Below are 21,925 nucleotides of genomic sequence, written 5' to 3'. Positions count from 1 at the left end.
GCAGATGTATTTCTGTTGGCTGAAAAGCTCTATCCAAGAAGCGTGTGTAAAGTTCCGTCCAAGTCACAGCCGACTTTTGGCAACCCCAGCAAGGGGTTTTCAAGGCAAATGATTGAGCATAGGTGGTTTGCCATTGCCTTCCTCTGCGGAGTTTTCCTTAGTGGTCTCCCTTCCAAGTACTGACCCTGCTTAGCTTCGAGATCTGACAAGATCAGGCTATACCATGCTGCCTTCCCTCCCTCCAGGAGCTATACATTGTGTTAAATAGTTCGGGTTACCAACTCAAGATATAGGGTTGCTAGGTTCCTCTTTGTCACTGGCGGGAGGTTTTTACCGCGGAGCCTGAGGAGCAAGGGCTTGGGGAGAGGAGGGACTTCAATGCCATAGAGTCCAATTGCCAAAGATGCCATTTTCTCCAGGTGAACTGATCTCTATTGGCTGGAGATCAGTTGTAATAGCAAGAGATCTCCAGCTAGTACCTGGAGGTTGGCAACCCTATCAAGGTGGGGCCTGGAGTTCTTCTGGATTAACAACTGATCTCCAGACTACAGAAATTAGTTCCCCTGGAGCAAGTGGCACCTTCAGTGGGCAGACTCTACGGCATCACATTCCTACTCCCACCGTATACTCTGCCCTCCCCAGCACCGTCTTCAAGAATTTCCTTACCCAGATTCGGCAGCCCTATAACAATGCTGATCAGGGAAGAGGGGAAAGTAGAAGAGAGAAATCAGTCCTCTTTCCTCTTCCCCATAAACACTGCTGTATTGAACAAGAGTCTGACAGATCACAGACTGATTTTTTAATCCATAAAAATGTGTATGATGCATTTTTGTGTCTGCATTTTCTCCTACTTAATTGGTTCAACGAAGGAGAGAAAAGGCAGTATCACATGCCAGAGGCAGAGTTGGTATAAATCTATATTTCTGGTAATCTAAGATAAGTGAAGGCATCCTCAATTTTTAAGGCTTTCTTTCTTTTGTTCCATTAGCTGATAGGTCAGTAATTAAACCCTGATTGTTAAAGAACATTTCTTCCATGTGGTATAAAATTACAGTTTAAATGATGAAAAGGAAAGGGCACATTTAATTCCTTATTATCTTGCAATCAACTGTACTTTGCTCCCTGTTTAGTTTTAAGTGCTTCACTTCTGAAATTATTTTCTAGCTAATGTAATGTGCTACTTTTAGGCTTCTCATATGGTTAGAAGACATTGTTCGAGAAAGGCTGTTGAGTGGTTGGTTGTAAGACAACCACAGTCGGGCATGAGAATTCAGAAATAGAAACATTTTTAATCTTTTGCAAACTGGTTTTTTATATTATTATCAAGAACTCTATTCCAGGAAAACTCAGAATAGTAAGGTATTCCCCACCCTACACTCACAGTAGGCTGCAGGGTACTTGCTAAACTACTAACAGCTAACAACTGGATGTGTGTGCAAGATACCCCAGCCCTCCTCTGATATTGCATGAGGGAATATTGATAACTGTACTCCATTTCTAAAGTGACAGGTAAGAACAGCCTTCAGCCCTATACTACTCTCTGACCTGGAAGTTGGGTTGCCAACCTGTAGGTGAGGTCCAGAGTTCTCCTGGAATTACAACTGACCCCCAGACTACAGAGAGCAGGTCCCCTGGAGAATATGACACCCTTGTCAAGATAGCAAGTCATTGCATATCAGGAACTGTGAGGTTGGGAACACGTTGCACTGTGGAAACTGGGTTCAGCTGGAGAGAGCAGGTGTTGCTCATGAGCTGCTGCAAGAAGGTGCAATGACTAAGCTAAATGAGTCAGCTGGATGCTGATTGGTTCCTGTAAACCTGAAACTGTATAAATGTACTGTGAAATGTACCAACAGCGCAGGAGATAGCTGGTGGAGTGTTGAGAGTGTGTAAGTTGGATTTTATGCACTGTAAATAAACAATCACTGGCTTTTGTAACTTGGCTGTATCTGGATTCTATTCTAAGGACTCTTTAACTAATCTGCCAAGCTCCTCTCCACAACCCTCAGAGGGCAGAGTCTTTGCCATCACATCCTTGTTGCGCTCCCTTCCCTCCCTAATATCTGTCCTTCCCAAGCCCTACCTCCAAATTTCCAGGAATTTCCCAACCTAATTTTGGCTACCCTGCCTGGAAGGCATTTTTCCTAGCCCCAGTGGTAGAAAGGGATGGCTCTGACTGGCCAGTGGTAAGGGGAAAGGCAGCAGCTGCTTCGGTTGGTAAAACATCTTCAGCCACCATTGGTTCAAATCCTCCTCCAGCCATTATGTTCATGGGAAGACTTTGAACCAGGAAAAACAACAACAAAAGGGGTGGGGACCAAATGGAACTCAACCAGAGTACTGATTCCAAACCTAAGAGGTTGAGCTGAAAAAGGCTAAAATTACAAATATATTAATTTTAATAAGGTGCACATTCAAGTTAAAAACATAAGGCCTCTAGCATAGGCAAGACTGTCACATTCAATGTATACAAACATGAACACCTGCGATGTACAATCTTACATTGACCAAAGTAGGATCCAAAAAAAGATTTAGCACATATCCTGACAATATAATTATATCATAAAGAACAGTAAAAAATGTATACAAGCCCTTCTAGTATAGTGAAGCTCCCTGTAAGTTTATTTATTTCTTATATACCAGAACATGGCTTCCATGTCTCACCTTCTGCTGCATGCCGGGCTCTTAAGATATGTATACATCAAGCAGCGTAATAGGTCAAGCTAAATTATAACTATATTGCTGACCACTGAGGAAGGCCTTCTTAGGCCGAAACGCATCTGGTCCTTTTTTGGATCCTACTTTGGTCAATGTAAAATTGTACATCGCAGGTGTTCGTGTTTGTATACACTGAATGTGAAAGTCTTGCCTATGCTGGAGACCTTATGTTTTTAACTTGAATGTGCACCTTATTAAAATTTATATATTTGTAATTATGACTTTGAACCATTCATTCTCTCTCAGGCTCACCTACAACACAGGGGTGTTGTGAGGATAAAACATGGAGAAGGGACAAACCGTGTGCTGCGGAGTACTGTGTGCAGTTCTGGAGGCCTCACTTCAAAAAGGATGTAGACAGAATGGAGTGAGTGCAGAGGAGAGTGACGAGGATGATCAGGGGCCTGGAGATGAAGCCCTATGAAGAAAGGTTGAGGGGCTTGAGAAATGTTCAGTCTGGAGAAGAGGAGGTCGAGGGGGCGGGAATGATCGCTGTCTTTAAGTATTTGAAAGGCTGTCACTTAGAGGAGGGTAGGGAATTGTTCCTGATGGCAGCAGAGGATAGGACTTGCAATAATGGGTTTAAATTACAGGCGGAAAGGTACTGGTTGGATATTAGGAAAACATTTTACAATAAGAGTTGTTCACCACTGGAATTGGCTGCCTAGGGAGGTGGTGAGCTCCCCTTCACTGGCAGTCCTCAAACAGCGGTTGGACGAACACTTGTCAGGGATGCTTTAGGTTGATCCTGCATTGGTTGGATTAGATGGCCTGTATGGCCCCTTCCAATTCTATGATTCTACATGGAAAGTGGGTAACAAAAGTAGAAGGCAATGCAGGAAAAATGAAGAAAATACATACAAAAATTTCAATAATTGCAATAGAGTATGAACCAGACCCTTATAAAGCAATTTCCTGAGTTCTGTCACACTTCAATTCTAATCCCTTTATAAAAATGGCCTCTGTAGAATGAAGTAGAGTAGGTTTTTATATGCTGTCTTTCTCTACCACTTAAGGAAGAATCAAACCGGCTTACAATCAACTTCCCTTCCCCTCCCCACAATAGACACCCTGTGAGGTAGGTGGGGCTGAGAGTGTGTGACTCGCCCAAGGTCACCCAGCTGGCTTCATGTGTAGGAGTGGGGAAACAAATCCAATTCACCAGATTAGCCTCCGCCGCTCATATGGAGGAGTGGGGAATCAAACCCGGTTCTCCAGATCAGAGTCCACCGCTCCAAAGCACCGCTCTTAACCACTACACCCCGCTGACAGAAGTGTGGGATCTTTCCTGACCTCTTCAAGTAGGCCATTCCAGAAGGTTGGAGCCACCACAGAGAATGCACACTAATGATTTAATTACACAGTTTTTTTAAAAAAAATGCACACTGGTTGTCCAGCATCTGAAGAACAGGTGGTTATAGATGAGACAGTCAAAATACTTTGGGTTTCTGCCAGCATGTTCTTCTGTAAAAAGAAACAAGCAGGTAAGATGCTGTGTGATCATTCATAATCTTGCTATTGTTACCGAGGCTAAAGAAACCATGAGCAATTATGAAAGTAAAGGCCAGAAAAGCAGGCAGCCACTGAACCATAGTTATCAATAGGTATCAATAAATTCTAGTAAGGGGCACATATCAAACTGTGAAATTATTCAGTGTAGATAGTTAAACAAAATAAAAACAAAACTAGCAAACCCCAAACTGCACAATCCAGAGATGCTTTGCAGCTGTCAGTCACCAGAGAGCAATTGTTTGATGATTTAATGTTTGGCATTGAGCAATTAATGATCTTTGTAAGACTCAGAGAGGCGGTATATATTTCAACTGAAAATAATCACATGTAGGGAAAACTGCTTCTGTTTTACTGTTGGTTGTTTTACTAATTTCTGTTATCCGATTATTATTATTATTTTAGTTAAATTAATCATATCTATTTATTAGCTATTATTTTACTCTCTTTTGTAAGCTGCTCTAACTAAAATAAAAGGGCAGGATAATCAATCTTATAAATAAATAAAACATATTAGCATGTAATTTCCTGTAGAAATAAATCTCTAAATATAGCATCATACAATGTAACAAGAGACCAAATTCCAAAGCATTCTTACAAAAAAATAATAATGCACATTTTCATATCTGTTTCCATAGCCTCATTCTTCCTGTTTTGCACGCTTAGACAATGAAAGAAGTTCATGTGCGCTGAGTGACTAAGAACCCGACAACAGCGACACCCCCCCACAAAAACAGACAATAGTTGTACATTTTCCTCCTTTGAATATTGCACATTTAAAAGCTGTAGAGCAGTTGCCAGGAATACTAAGCAAAAGACGTTGTTAATTATGTCTCAACCTTGGGAGTTATTTTTGATCAAAACGTTTCCTGGAATTTAACGATAATGGAGAAATAACAAGAATTATATTTCTTTATGCTTGAGCCATTAAGCAGAACAAAACACACAAACCGCCCAAAAAGTATCAAGCACAATTCATCAAGCACTAGTATTTCAGGTGATTTCATTTAGTCTTGCTAATGATTGGGGGGGGGGGGGAACACACCAGAAATTTTCCTTATGCTGTTTGCAGTACCAAGACTTCCCTCAAGGTGGCACTTTTGTAGAGGGGAAATGGTGTTTTCAGAGCATTGAAAGCACAACGCTTTGAACCTGTAAAATGCAATAAACTCCAACAGCACATTCTTTATCACTGCATTTTTTTGTGTGGGATGTGGTTTCTTGAGTGTCATAGACGCTTATTAGATACTTTTTATGAGGCGGCTACAAACAAGCTACACAATTCCCCTCCTTTCTGAGAGATCATTTTTGTATGGTTTTTGGTTGGCTTGCTAGACTAGAAACGTTCGGGGAAAATCTTTGTGTCCTTCTGTACAACTCCAAAGCAGAATACTTGCCCAGACTTCACACACAAGATGGATCCCAAAACTCTCTGAGAGGCATTCGTTTTGTAGGGGGCAGTGTCTTGCTCTTATGCCAGTCTTTGGCCTCCCATGTTATTGGGCACCCCTTATGGGAGGAGGGGTCCAACTGCTTACAAGTGGGGATTCGAACCTAGGTGTCCCAGATCTTAGTCTGACACTTTAACCACTACACCACACTGGCGCTCACATAGTTTATACATCCCCCAATAATTTGTATTACCATTCTCAGTATACTTATCAGTGTTCCTCCAGATGCTTTCATAATCAAAAGCAGTATAAATGCTTTGCTGGTGAAACTATATGCCGGGGTAGGCAATTCCTAGCATGCGTGTCAACAGCTGCACATCAGACCACTTTGCTTGGCACTCAGGGCCAGATCTCAGCCCAAGCTATGGGGCTAACCTATTTTCTCTTACCATTTTCACAATAGAAACCTCGCTCCCAAGCACTATTACCCCAGTAGGGAAATAACGGCCTCTTCATTGTACCTGTTTTATTTGTTTATTTACTTACTTCATTTATACCCTACCTTTCTCCCCAATGGGGACCCAAAGTGACTTACATAATTCTCTCTCCTCCATTGTATCCTCACAACAACCCTGTGAGGTAGATTAGACTAAGCAAGAGTGACTGCCCCAAGGTTACTCAACAAGCTTCCATGGCAGAGTGGAGATTTGAACCTGGGTCTCCCAGATTCTAATCCAACACTTTAAGCATGACAACACCAGGCTTGGTGGGTGGGGTGATATACCCACCACCCAGCTGTGTGAACTCCTGAGTGCTCCAACAGTTATCAGAATACTGAACACACCCGGGGAGGTTCTGTGACCACACAGCAAAAGTCTCATAGATTTATACTGTAATGCTGATCTCCAAATTAGCATGTTTGTCAGATACCATGAAGCAGTGGCAGCCAAACGTCAGGGAAAATGTGCCACAAGTCACGTCCAAAGCTTAATCTTATGCCATGCTAGGGTACTTTGAAATAACTACGCACTCTCGGTTTTTGCTTTTCACTTTCACTCATCTTATTAAACATGCTTCCGATCGTTTCTCTGCAGTGTAACCGACCATATTATAGTCAGTGATTTTGACCAAACAGCACCCACTCAAAAGAGTTAAAAATAGTACCTATACGCACCACTTGGCTTCTCAGAAAACCGATACATTGCAGTTCATCTGCAAGGAAGTGCAGAATGATAGAATGCTCATTGTACTGAAGCAGGTGTCAGCCTGAATCCTAGTGCAACAGGGGCTTCTGGGTTGGATGTTTCCGTCCTCTCTGTTTATGTATAAAGCAAAGGGGTGTCTGATTTTTACACAAAAGTTATGATGAATGAAGGAAGCTGAACCAACCCTCTTCACCATATTTTCTCCCATCCTTATACATTCCAGGCTTTCCCTCTTATCTCTCCAGGAAGTGGTTCCCATCCAGGAATCCCTTTGTCCCCTGAGCAGGAACTATTATCACAGTCTGGGGACCTGTCCAGCAGAGAAAGGTAGCTTAAGGCTGGAGACACGACCTAGGACTCAACAGCTGAAACAAGCAGAGAGTTGTCCACACACTAGCAAGGAATCAGGAAATTTTAGCATTGCACAAGCACTTTCCAGGCTGCAGTTGGCAGCCCCACCACCACCTCACGCATCAATTTTGTGTTCAGGAGCAGATTCATATCACAGTAGGAGCCCAGGCATCGGGAAAGGGTTGCATCTCAGAGACCTAGATTAACCAGATTCCAAGGACATAGCTGCAGATCCATAGTTCCCAGCATGTATTGGGGGTGACCCATCTCTTCTGTGTCAATTCCATTGACAGCCTCTGGTATTTGACAGGTCACGTCACCCCAGGCACTTTTCTGTCTGCCTCACTCTGTTGTCTCTTTTCTTGTAAAAACCAATGCCTCCCTCTTGGTAGAGGCACAAGTGCTCCTACAGCATCTAGTTTGGGAAAATATGTTTTTAAAAATCGTATTTTACTCCACTGTAACAGAGTCCTCTTCCATTCAGCCACAGAGGAAATAGACCATGGTAAAAGGCCATCTTAGATAAACCTCGCAGAGCTTCTCAGGTCCTACCCATCATCATACCCATCTTCACACAATGCATAGTTAAAATGTGGAACTCCCTGCCTGAGGACGTGGTGATGGCTTCAACAATTTCCCCACAGAATTTGGGTGCTGCTGTTTCTAGTTATGTTTCTATTATTCCACGTTTATTTTGTTCCAGTGTTGTGCTACAATATTTGGAAAATATTCCTAGATGTTTCTTAGAGATGTTTCTGAAATGCTCTTCATCCAAATTTTTGGGGTTCGGAATGACCTAGTCTTGTTTTTCAAGTAGAACCACTGCATTAGGAATCCTTTATTGATTTATTTCAGAATAATTATACAAAACAATGGCAACAGATAATAAAAGATTTTAAAAATTGAGAAAAAATACCATTATCATTGTGGGGACGAATTTCAGTTATTAAAATGATGATATTGCCTAAGATGCAATTTTTATTTCAAAATCTACCAATATTGAAAGGTGCACAAATATTTAAAAATTGGAAGAAAGATATTTTAAACTTTTTATGGGGTAAAGAAAGACATAGGATAGCATATAACAATTTAGTGGAATTGAAAGAAACAGGAGGGCTAGGATTACCAGATTTGAGAATGTATTATCAGGCAGTTTGCTTCACCTGGTTAAAAAATTGGATTCTATTAGAGAATCCGAAATTATTAGAATTAGAGGGATTTAATTTACATTTTGGGTGGCACGCATACTTATGGTATGAAAAGGAGAAAGTAAATAAAGAATTTAATTCCCATATTATCAGAGTTGGCCTACTTCAAACGTGGAAGAAATATAAAGGATTTTTGGAAAGTAAAACCCCTGGTTGGATTAACCCTGTAGAAGCTTTTATGAAGAGAGGTGTGCACTTAAATCTGAATATTGATATTTATAGGGAAATTATAGAATGCAAAGAAGGGGTTTGGAAGTTGAAAAGTAGAGAAGAGCTTAAAATCAAAGATTGGTTTATGTATTATAAATTAAGGGATATATTTAATAAGGATAATTTGACGGGGTTTAATCAAAATAAATCTAAATTTGAAATTATATTAACCAAGGGAAATAAAGGGATGATAGGAAGAGTCTATAAATTGCTGATAGAAATGAATCTAGAACACGAAAGGATTAAACCAGTGATGGTGAAATGGATGAGGGAGCTAGGTTATAATATTGATTTGGAAATATGGGAAAACCTGTGGAAGAAGGAATATAAATTTACCATCACTAATGAAATAAGAGAAAATTTACATAAAATGTTTTATAGATGGTATATATCCCCAGCATTGTTAAGTAAAATGAAAAAAGATGATAAAGGTTTATGTTGGAAGTGCGGAACTGAAAAAGGTACATTTTTACATGCTTGGTGGTTTTGTAAAAAAATTAAGAGATTTTGGAGATTAATCTTAAAGGAAACTAACAATTTGATTAGTACAAAAATAAAAAAAGATCCTGCTTTCTGTTTATTGAGTATCCCCAAAAAAGTTTTGGATAAATGTGATAGAGTCATATGTCAATATAGTTTTGCAGCAGCTAGAATTATAATTGCCAAAAACTGGAAGCAAATAAATAAACTTTCAATTAAAGATTGGAGAGAAAAACTATGGATGTATATGCGGATGGCCAAACTTACAGATTCTTTACATGGTAAAGATATGGAAGAGTTTAAAAAAACATGGTTAAAGGCCGCTGCATATTGGGATAAACTGGCGAAAATGAATTTTTTAAGTATAGTTAATGAATTATATATTAATGTATTTTTAAAATTTTAGAAATAATAATAGATTTTTAAACACTGTCAAAACACTTCTCCGGAAGTCCAAGGGTGGTGGGTACACAGTTAAGGTGGGTGGTGGATATTAGGGCACTATATATTTTACAAATTATATTATACAATGTAAATTTATTGGTTGTAAAAGTGCTCTTTTTGTGATTTTGTATTTTTATGTTTTCTTTTTTTGTTTGTATTATGATTTTATTTTTAGTTTTTTATTATTATTTTTACTTTTTGTTTAATTATAAAAATCAATTAAAATTTTTTTTTTAAAGGAATCCTTTATTGTTCCCTTTACTATTGTTCACTTTTGCATCCTTTGCCTCCATCTCCATAAACAATGAACACATGCACATTGTGCAGATATTTCAAAGGAACAAGGTTGATACAGGTGTACTGACCTGGGCCAGGGCCTTTTCAGCCCTGCCCCCTGCCGGGTGGAACTCTCTGAGGCCTTGCTCAGTTCCACAGGGTTTGTAAGACGGAGTTGTTCCACCAGGCATATGGTTAAGGACAGTGATGGTTTATACAATGGCTGGCCTCCCTCTACTGGACCCTCACTGGACCTTATTGGACCCTCTCTTAGCCTCCCCCCCCCACTCCCATTTTGGTCTCCATCCTACTTCCTGTTCCCACCAACAACACCATATATATTGGGGTATTGTCGATCCCCGTTTGTGCTCATATAGATGCAAATGGGTTGGATTATACTTTAGGGCACCACCTTTAATTAGGTTTTTCAGTGTAGTTAGGTTTTTAAAAGTTTTAACATCAATTATAATGTGTAATTTTCTGTGTTTTTTAACTAACTTATTGATATATTGCCAATGGCTTGTATGTGATTCTGAATTGTTGTTAGCTGTACTGAGCCTGGCTTTGGCCAGGAAAGGTTGGGGTATAAATTTAATAAAATAAAATAAAAACATCAAGAGAGATCTTTCCTGTTGGATTCAAGCAAATGGCTTCGACCGTACAACTTATCCTTACAGAACTATCCTAGGGTCCTTATATAATGGTAGGCACTATGCCATGGGCCCTGACCTGGATGGCCCAGGCTTGCCTGATCTCGTCAGATCTCAGAAGCTAAGCAGGGTCAGCCCTGGATAGTATTTGGATGGGAGACCACCAAGAAATACCAGGGTTGCTGTGCAGAGGAAGGCACTGGCAAACCACCTCTGTTAGTTTCTTGCCATGAAAACCCCCCAAAAAGAGGTGGCCATAAGTCGGCTGCAATTTGACGGCACTTTACACACACACACACACACACACACACACACACACACACACACACTATGCCATGGCTTGGTTGGCACAATAGTGATACAGCGCTGGTGTAGACCATCGTACCAACAGCATTTGGGATCTGCCAGTGCAAGTGTGTAGTACCATGTCCTGTCCTCATACAGCTGGTTTACACTGAGGACAGGATTGTGTTATGACATATACTTGGATATTGTCAAGTTTTTCATGTCTCATTTCTAAAAAAGAAAGGTGAAATGACTCATAGCTGGCAGGAAGAAGGCTCACTCATAGGTCTTTTACATAGTCTTATAACACAATTACCATTGGCAATGTCACTATTTTATAACTTCCAATGCTATTTTCTATGCAAGCACATTTGAATTCTGTAGCCTCTCCCAATATTCACTGCATATGTAAATATGGAAAAATTTCATTCCAGTGTTACAGCATTGTATCAGCATATCGGGTGTCACTCAATCAAAAGGTAAATCAAATTGAATGTTACTGACCAAGATATGCAAGGTATAGCATGGACACAATTCTAAACAGCAAGGTGTATGAGACATAAGAGCTTTAAAAAACCCAATGCAGTGTTTGGAGGCAATTAAATATCAAGCAGGAAGGAAGTTGAGCAGTTCCTGTCTTCTGCCGCCAGCATGGTAGCATAAACTATGTTCTGTTTTAGACGACTGTAAATTGGTAACTTACCTGTTTTACTTGTGCTGGTCATTGACTGTAATAAAATTTTCTATTCTATTCTTCTATGTTCTGCAGCATCAGGTAGAAAAGGAATAGCACTCTCCACAGCCAGTACCATAAACTATTCATTACGTTGGATGCCACATTTAAGTATAACAGACTATTAAATCAAGATTAAAAGAATAACATATTTAAAAAGCCCGCCCCCACAAAACAATAGTTACATGGATTTCAGATTACTTATGTGCATCTACTATTTTCCGGTTCTTATTATTGTTTTTGGAAATGTTCTTTCAATTTTTTATTTTGGACTTTTAACTTATATTATGATCTCACTTTGCACGACTGTTGAATAGTGGATATGTTGCACTCCCCCATCCACCCTATAAAAGGTAATGCAGGTATTTAACAGTCCTTCTTCAATTTAAAGCTAAACAATGCATTTAAAATGAAACCGGCAGAGTTTCAATTTAATTTAATGCAATATTAGCAAAACATGCAACTGTACATGTAATGACTATAACACAATCAACAGCTTAAAACTTGCAATGAATACGGTCTGTTGAGTGAAGTAGATTAGACGCTGCCCCTTGTTATGGCATGGGAGAGTTTCAGCCTGCAAGCATCTTGTTGCGTGGAATCTTCCATCCCTTCTCAAGGAAAGTTGTTGTAGGCCAGATGTACACATCTCACACAGCAGTGGTCATTTTTCCCTGTGCTCAGCTTCCAGGCTTATGATGAGGTGACCAACAGATGAGTTCCTGTGTTGGAGTACAAGAGCTGGGAACTCTTGATCGCAAAAAGGTAGGAACACCTTTTGGAAAAGAAGATTGCTCTGAAGAAAAGTCCATGGGCTATGCTTGTCATCCTCTGTAGAGAATACATGTTCTTCCCCACTTTTGCTGTCATGTGACAGTTCCAATGTTGCCAGTGTTGTTGTTTTTTAGGAGACTGGGAAGTAAATTAGACAGTATTGCAAAAGAACAGTCCTCTTTATCCTTAGACGGTTGGATGGATGGGCAAGATGGATGGGAATGACTTTCTTTATGCTTTGGCAAACACATTGATATGAAATCGGACCATAAGTCTTGATGCAAAACCTGCATCTGCCCAAATTTCCAAAGTCAAACTGTGGGGTGGGGGGAGGTTTTGCAATACTATAACAAAAAAAAATACTCTTGCTCATTGCAGCTATCCCTGAGTGAGATTTTTATTACTATTGCCTATGTTTTCAAATGTGTTCTTCTCCCCCTTTTTTTTGTACAAGAAGGTTCACTAAACCCCAGAAATGATTTTATTTTCCTTTGTATTCAAGGCAAACTGCCAGTCCGGACAAACAGTCAGCTGTAGCTAGATTGCTTATGTGAGTGTCACTCCAAGGAAGAAGAGACCAAAAATGCTGCCGTGCTTTCAGAGAGCCTCGGCACTGCTGTTCTAGCTGCTGAACACCAGAGGGGGTCAGAAGAACTGTGTCTCTTGACCAACTGTAAAAAGGATAAGAGCGATAGAGCTGTGTTTCAAATACAGAACATCCCATGCTCTAAAGAGAAGACCTCTGTGGAAAACACACAGCATAGTGCAATCTCACAGGGAAGCATGCGCTTTCTCTGGCATTCATGACACTTGTGTGGATGAGAAATCGAATATTTCCTGAAAGTATATGCAAAGCCATCTTGTCAGTGCTGAGAACTAGGAATGACCGTGTCCTTATAAAGTGACCTATCAGATCTTTGGATGACAACAATGTAATCCTATGAGCTTGGCCTTCTGTTGGAGTGTGGAGAAACTGGGGTTACAATAAGTAGCCAGAATGTTTATTTTAGATTTAGCCAGATAATTTAAACGAACTCTAAATGGGTTGGGCTTATTTCCAGACTCAATTCTTAATAAGGTACCCAAAGTGTCACGGCCTCAGCAGCTTCCCATTCAGTTATTAGTATTACTTCAAAATAGTTCCAAAGGAGTAGCCATGTTAATCAGTCAGTACTAAAAATTGAGCCCCGTGGTGCAGAGTGGTAAGCTGCAGTACTGCAATCCAAGCTCTGCTCTCGACCTGAGTTCGATCCCAACGGAAGTTGGTTTCAGGCAGCCAGCTCAAGGTTGACTCAGCCTTCCATCCTTCCGAGGTCGGTAAAATGAGTACCCAGGGAAGATGACAGGGGAAGGCACTGGCAAACTACCTCGTAAACAAAGTCTGCCTAGTAAACATCGGGATGTGACATCACCCCATGGGTCAGGAATGACCCGATGCTTGCACAGGAGACCTTTACCTACCTTTTACTAAAAATAAACAGCAATCTTGTGGTACTTTAAAACATTTTTTAAAATTTTAGCATAAGCTTTCATTGATTGAAGCCCATTTCATCAGATGTGTATAGTGGGTTTTTTTCTAGGGGAAAAACAACACACACATGGTGATGAACAAGTTTCATAAGCTTGCATATCTGCTGAAGTTGAATCTAGGTCATGCTTTGAGAGGCAGTGTGGCGTAGTGGTTAGAGTGCTGGGCTAGGCTCTGGGAGGCCCAGAGTTGAACCCCCACTCTACCATGAAAGCTTGCTGGGTGATCTTGGACCAGTCACACACTCTTAATCTCCCTCACAAGATTAGTGTGAGGATAAAATGGATGAGAGCAGAATGCTGCAATCCTCTTTGGTTACACATTGAGGGGAAAGGAGGGGTATAAATTAAGTAAGGACAGAAGCATGGCATGGCCCGATCTCGTCAGATCTCAGAAGCTAAGCAGAGTCAGCCTTGCTTAATATTTGGATGGGACCTAAGAATTCCAGGGTTGCTATGCAGAGGAAGACTCTGGCAAACCACCTCTGTTAGCCCCTTGCCTTAAAACCCCCATAGGGGGTCGCCATAAGTCAGCTGCGAGTTGATGGTACTTTACAGACACACACGCATACATGAAGTAAGTAAATAAATAATTATCCTAGAATAAAAACATATTAGTTTTTAAGGTATAGGGTTGCCAGGTCCCTTCTGGCCACCGGCAGGGGATGGGGTTTGGGTCAGGGCCAGATCCAAGTTGGGAAACTCCTGGAGATTTGGGTGTGGAGCCTGGGGAAGACAGGGACTTCGGTGGGGTACAATGCCATAGAGTCCATTCTCCAAAGCATCCATTTTCTCCAGGGGAACTGATCTCTGTAGTCTGAAGATGAGCTATGATTCCAGGGGATCCCCAGGTCCCACTTGGGAGGCTGGCACAAGTTTCCTGTTTATTATTGCAAGAGTATCCAACCTTTTCTTCAATTTATATAATTATTTATTTTGTTTAGAAAACGTGTGTGTTGCCTCTCCAGAGAGCTGCTCAAGGCACCTTACAACTAAGACAATAAAACAAAAGCATTAAAACACAGCCATTAGAAGCTGTAAAGGGATAACATTTATTGTCTGCGGCCGAAGGCCATCACAATCCACCATATAAAACATTAAAATAACATAAAATATCATAAAATAACATTAAAATAACGTTAAAACAGTCTGAGCCACAAGAAACTAGTATTTAAATATGTTACGTTCCCTGATTAGAAACAGCTTTAGCTCAATTTTCTTAGCTGCTAAAGCAAAGAATGACTCTTTGTAGGTAACATCAGGATTGGCATCTGATAGGAGAAAGAGCAGCTTCTCTGAATCTGGAGAAAGATTTAGGCCCTTTAGAATTGCTCCGAGGAATTTAAGGCTGGGCTCTTTGTAAAGAGGACAGAATAAGGTGTAATGAGTTAGGTCCTCTGGAGCAGCTCCACAAATATAAAGGCCATTAAAAACAACGACAACAACAACAAAGAAAAGGAAACAAACCACTAAAAAATGCCAAAGCCGTCAAAACAACCCACTAAAAACAAACAAACCAGCGAACAGAAGCAGCATAAAACATAAACCAAACAGCCTAAAATGATGTAGATCACACAACCCTCAGGTAAGAAGCAGACCATACAATAACTAAAAAAGTGTTTTTTAAAAAAACACCTTAGTTAAAAGCTTGGGTAAATAGGGATGTTTTAGTCTGGTGCCTAAAGGATTATAAATTAGGCACCAGGTAAGCCTCATGGAAGAAATATTCTAAAGACAAGATGCCACCACTGAAAAAGCCCTATCTTTGGTCACCAACCACCTCACCTCTGTAGGCAGGGGTAGAGAGAACAGCACTTCAAAAGGGGATCTTAACTGAAGGGGTTAATAGTATGGGCTGAAGCAGTCTTTCAATTTAGGTTGCAATCCTAGACATGCTTATTGGGGGGTAATCCCCATTGATCTCAGTGGGACTTACTTCTTAGTATCATCATCAGGATTAGTTGAACAATTTGGCGTAGTCCTCTTTTGTATTTATAGGTCACCTTAACTCTTGCTTACAGCACTTCACAAATTCATCAGCTCTCTCAATCCCATGAAGAATACCAGTGGGGGTGGCGGGGATGCACAAAATTGTGCCAAAAGGAGAGTCACGTCAGCTGTGAATTTTGTGCTTAACTAGGGTACAAAGTTGTATGTTATTTCCCCCTTCCTGAGCAGATCAGTTGCAGGATGGGTGTGTGTTGGCTTCAGCGCACAGAATGGAAATAACATGCAAAATTCATAACCACAAAATATCACTTAGATGATGCTGAGCCAGCCAGAGATTTCAGATATTTCACTTAAAGGAACTGGGTTTTCTGTCACGTTGGTTTTATCTGTTACTTTCCCCACTTTTGAACAAAACTATTTGTCAGTTGTGTTGTGTACAGATTTCATAGCTATGGTTATAAGTTTTCTCAGTATTCACAAAGATTGCTTGTGTGACTTGGTATTCTGAAGCAGCTGTCCAGCCAGAAAATGAACTAAAATGCTCAGTAAGTGATGAGTGCCCTCTGTCCTCTGAATCCTGGCCATAGGCAAAATAGCTTCTGAATTCTTTACTTGGGTTCCTCTTTGGAAATCTTAGTGCAGAATCTAATGGAATCTGCATGAAGACAACATGTTAGAGATGCTGCAAATTCCATCAAGGAGGAATGAATCAATGGCAAACTTGATATTCTGGACTGGACTGGTCTAGGGGTCCATTCATAGACTCATAGAGTTGGAAGGGGCCATACAGGCCATCTAGTCCAACCCCCTGCTTAATGCAGGACCAGCCTAGAGCATCCCAGACAAGTGTTTGTTCAGCCTCTGCTTAAAGACCACCAGTGAAGGGGAGCTCCAGGTCAGAAGGCTTCTGTGTACATCAAGGCCCAGTTGATGCAGAATCCTCCAAAACTACCAGAACTGCTGGGTTTCAATAACTTAAATGGTGTTGCAATAACCAGATCCATTCCCAGAATGTAAAATAGAATTTGGAAGAGAAAACGTAAGAAAGAATTCTGCCAGCAAACCTAAAGTGAATGTATCATGGGGGCAGGAGCTAAGTTTAAAAGGATGCCATACAGAAAAGGGAGAAGAACAGTTAATCTTCACATTGAAGGGAACAACATGATGCATGGTCTCCAACTGCAGAGAAGCAGGTTTAGGCTGGATAGTAGTACACATTTAGCCATTATAACATATTGGCAATGGAAGCAGTTTCCCAGGGAAGTTGTGGGATCTACTTGCAGACTAAAAACCATATCTCGCACACAGGGATGCTGAGTCTAGAGAATATTTCCAAAGCAGCGGTTGACCACTTGACCACCATGTCTCTCCCAAATCTATAAACTCTAAAAGTCTATGTTTCTGAGAGAAAGGGCTTTCAGCAACCAGGTTCTAATGATACGGTATTATTGTAATGTACACTTTTCTTGCCCTGAAAACTGGAGGGAAAGCAGGAAGCTGGTTTCTCCTAACACCCTGCAAAGTCAAACACCATAGAAATTCTGTGTATGTGTGACAGAATGTATGGGTAGCCATGTTAGTCTGTCAATAGCAGTAGAAAAGAGCAAGAGTCCAGTAGCACCTTAAAGACTAACAAAAGTTCTGGCAGGGTATGAGCTTTCTTGAGCCACAGTTCACTTCTTCAGATATGTGTGTGAGAGTGTGTATAGATCAGGGGTCCCCAACCTTTTTTGAGCCTACGGGCACATTTGGAATTCTGACATGGCATTCTGAGCACAGCAACAAAATGGCTGCCACAAAATGATGGCCACAGCTTAACTTCAGTAACACAGTGTAAATCCTTGTGCTGTGGTGGCAGCTGCTGCCAAAGCAACATTTGTTTAAAAAAAATTGCACAGCAAACCAAATCTCTAACAGTCAATCAGAAGCCTTGCAGGGCAAAAGCCCTACCTGGCCCCACTTCCTTAAAATGTTTGGCAGGCACCAGAAAAGGTGTCGACAGGTGCCACGGTACTCATGGACACCACACTGGGGACCCCTGGTATAGATAGTCTTTCTATCACAAACTTGTCTACAGAATTACTTATGATCCTGGTCCACTGGCACTTCTCCAGCCCCAAAGACGCAGTTCTGGTTAAGGTATTAAACATAAAGGAGTATCCTTCAAGACTTATAACTTGAAGTCCTGTGTCATGGCATCACATAGGACTGAAAGGAAGAAGATGCTGGATCTAATCCCCTTTAGGAGAATCTGCCACATGTTCCTACACACTCTGCTCCAGACTAACACGAGATCCAACTTGATAAGATACTGGGAGAACCTTGAATGGATCATCCCAACCCTTTTAAAAGGGACTTGGCAGCAGCAAGGGGCCATGATTCAAACTATATTTAACCCTTCCCCCTCAGCATAGTTTTGCTAACTAACCCAAAGTGGTATTAGTCCTGAGGGAGGCGCGGGCACCCCCTTTTGTTACCATTTTCCTTCTTCCATTAACAGCTGAGGGGTCAGCTTCAATTGGCAAAATTGTTTGAGGGGGAAGTTAACTCCCCCATTATGGCCCCAATTTGAATTGGGTCAGCTTAGCTGCTGCTTCCCTTTAAAAGCACTGGGAATCTCTGTTCATGGATCTACCAGCATAACATCTAATCGAGCTTTTCTACAGTAAGCATGCCACAGTTATACCATAAGGTATGATAAGGTACGATTAAACAAGGACTTCCAGTATTAGAATGTCCAGAAGTATGAAAAGAAGCAGAGTAATATCCAAATTTGTCTTCGGACATCTAGGTATATTTTAGTAATCAAAAAAGTATATACTTTTTAGCATTCAGCTGAGTTTCAAAACACTGTCGGTAGAAAATGTGGCAAAGAGGTTCATAAGATACCAATTCAAAGCCTGCTTAATAAATGATACATCATTGGGTCATTTGACGTTATCAAGAATTGTGATGCAGAGAATCATGGCTATTCTAAACTATACGGAAGCTTCTCTTTTAGTTTAATTTTTAGTTTTTAGATTATCTTTGGTCTGAGAATAATCTTCTCTATTTAGTTTTGCTTTCCAGCACCTGACTTGGACTTTTATTACGAAGAGGACACTTTGTAAGGAGCAATACAGACAACTTCTAGAACGGTATAGTAAGGCTATTGATAGAACTCTAAAATCCTTTGAATAAATTTACGGTGCTTTGCAATGAATGCAAAACCAACAAAGGGTGCTTAGGGCACGGCAGCAGCTTGTGAATGTCTAGGTTGGCGCAGACAAATCTACAGCCATTCAGGGGCAGAACAATGATCAGACATACATCAAGAAAGCTGTATTTGTCTGCCAAGGCCTGGGAATTTCTCAAGGCACATTCTTGTCAGCCCTTTTCAGAATCAAAATTAGTGAGACAACACTGAAAATATTGCTCCTGCAGGTGAAAATGAGAGCATTTTCTTCATGCTGAAACCGCATGCAAAGTCTACTCCACGTCAGGACAATTAAAGCAATTAGAGATGTTCCAGTTTGGTGATCTGAAGAAAACACTTTCAGTGGAATTTTTTTTTTAAACTTTATAAGCTCCATACACGAAGACGCATTTCAAACCAAGAGTGTCTCGGGTTGCCTTACTTTGATCCTACATGCAATAATTTCCTTATACTCATGATAAAAAATTTTAAAAAACTTTCACATCTCACTTGAAGTGATGTGATGGCACAGAAATTATCCATTTTTCTCACATGGAAATGATCTCAGAGAAAACCGTTACATGAAAAGCAAGTTTGCTTAAACTGCTGATTTGAAGCATTCTTTCACAGCTTCCCTCTTTGTTTTGGAGTCCAGCTTTTTTGGCTGTCTTTTGCATATCAGGAACTGTATTGACAATAATTTTGACATATGCTGTTTGCAAACACAAACCATAACTTAATTTATTTAATCTTCTGTGGAATGCTTAAACATTGTAAAACTTTTATTCCTGTGCAAAACTAGGCTTGCCAGGCCCCGTAGCTCCACCGGAGGGAGATTTGCGGGGCTGCGGCCGAGATGCGCGAAGCGCCTACGTTACTTCCGGGTTTCTCAGTGTTAGCTGAGGTTGCCAGAGCGTCCGCGTCACTTCCAGGTAAACCCAAAAGTGATGCGCGTGCGCTACATGTGCTCGCATGTGCATGCACTGCCTGCTGGCCCTCAGCTGGTCAGCGGGCAACCCGTTGGAACGGCGGGATTTTACCTGCCACCTGGCAACCCTATGGGGAAACCCACTCCCATTCTATATAGGACGTGAAGGAGGATACTCCATTGGGAACCAGGCCTGAGTTAAAATATATGCATGTGGGCATCTTGTGAAAACTTCTAGCCAGTATGGTATAGTGGTTACAGTGTCAGACTAGGATCTGACAGATCATATTCAAATCTCAGTTCTACTATAGAACTTGCTGGGTGACCTTTGCACCAGTTACTTCACACGGTTATTGTTAGGCTAAAATGGAGGCAATGGGAATAATATATCCCACTCTGAGTTCCTTTGAGGAAGTCTCCTGCCCGCATACTGAAGGGCGTCCTTCCTTCTCTGCCTTATCCTGTTTCACTTGCTCCATGATGGGAAGCGGCAGTGCTCAGCACACCCTTTGTCATTTGAGTAGGGCTGCCAGCTCCGGTTTGGGAAATACCTGTAGATTTTGAGGGCGGAGCTTGAGGAGGGTGGGGAATGGGGAGAGGAGGGACTTCAATGCCATAGAGTCCAATTGCCAAAGCAGCCATTTTCTCCAGGTGAACTAATCTCTATCGGCTGGAGATCAGTTGTAATAGCGGGAGATCTCCAGCTAGTACCTGGAGGTTGGCAACCCTACATTTGAGGGCATTGAGAGGAAGGCAGTTGGGGGAGGGGTGGTCCAAGATTTCTCCTCCTCCCTTTGATAGATGGAGGGCTTTAAGAGGGGAGTGGACATATTCATGGAGGAAAGGGGTATTCATGGCTCTTAGTTAGAATGGATACTAGTCATGCTGCATACCTATTCTCTCTAGTATCAGAGGAGCATGCCTATTATTTTGGGTGTGGTGGAACACAGGCAGGATGGTGCTGCTGCACTCGTCTTGTTTGTGGCTTCCTAGAGGCACCTGGTTGGCCACTGTGTGAACAGACTGCTGGACTTGATGGGCCTTGGTCTGATCCAGCAGGGCCTTTCTTATGTTCTTATAGATATAATGGTGTTGAGGTTTCCCTCTCCTTGCTATAAGAGAGACTGCAGGGCCAATTCCACCCTATTGAGCTATGCCAGTGGCTTCAGGGGGTGTGGTATTTCTCCCCTTGCTATAAATTAAGGGGTCATCAGCTGGAGGCCCCAGGGTGAAATCCAGCCCCTTGAGAAAGTACCAGTTGCCAGTCTGCCCCCCTCCCTAGTTACCAATCTAAGGTGAGAAAAGCAGGTTGAATGGGCTACTGGATTGCATTGGGACTTTCCAGTGGGCTGTTTTCCTCCATTGTGGTCAGGAAGGCCCTCACACTTCTGGCATTCCACAAACTATGTAAAACAGAATTGTTCAGGAGGGCAATTTTTATAAAGGAAATAGGAGAATGATTGGATGAGTACAAATCCCCTGGGCCAGATGGTATGCACCCAAGAGTGCTCAAAGAACTTTGCAGAGAGCTTGTAGAGCCTTTGGTCATTTATGCATGGTTGCTGTAACCTCCTTTATTCCCTGTTTCAGCCAGGCTCTAACTTTTCAGTATGCACGATATCCCATTCCTTGGTAGCTCGACGCTGTTCCAACGCAAAACCAACCCGGGTCCTCCCATTCCTCTGTTAATCCGACTTTTCCTTATCCCCTGAGCTCAGCCTGGCTCAAATTTCGTTGCAGATGGCAAGCAGGGGAAACACAGAAGATTGGCTTCTCTCACAGCCAATCACAAAGCAGTGTGTAAAGAGGCGGGGATTCAAGTGCTCCCTGCTTCCTCGGAGCTCTTTCTCAGCAAAAGGAAGGCTTTTTAAAAACGAGGCTTGGATTTTCTCCCCCCCCCCTTCATATTGCTCTGTTTTTTTTTTGTTTTTTCTTCTTAAAATGCTTTTTTATGTGGCAGTTGGGTTTGGGGGAAAGCAAATCTTCTCTCACGGTGAGCACTGCGAAGTAAGCCAATTACAGAGCAGCATTTAAAGAGGTGGGACTTGATTTGAGCTTGAGAGACGGCTGGTGCATAGATTCCCAACAGAAAAGTGTGAGTCCAGCCAACA

Source organism: Euleptes europaea, chromosome 11 (assembly GCF_029931775.1).
Source record: "Euleptes europaea isolate rEulEur1 chromosome 11, rEulEur1.hap1, whole genome shotgun sequence".
Taxonomy (NCBI): Eukaryota; Metazoa; Chordata; class Lepidosauria; order Squamata; family Sphaerodactylidae; genus Euleptes; species Euleptes europaea.
This window is presented reverse-complemented; position numbering follows the sequence as displayed.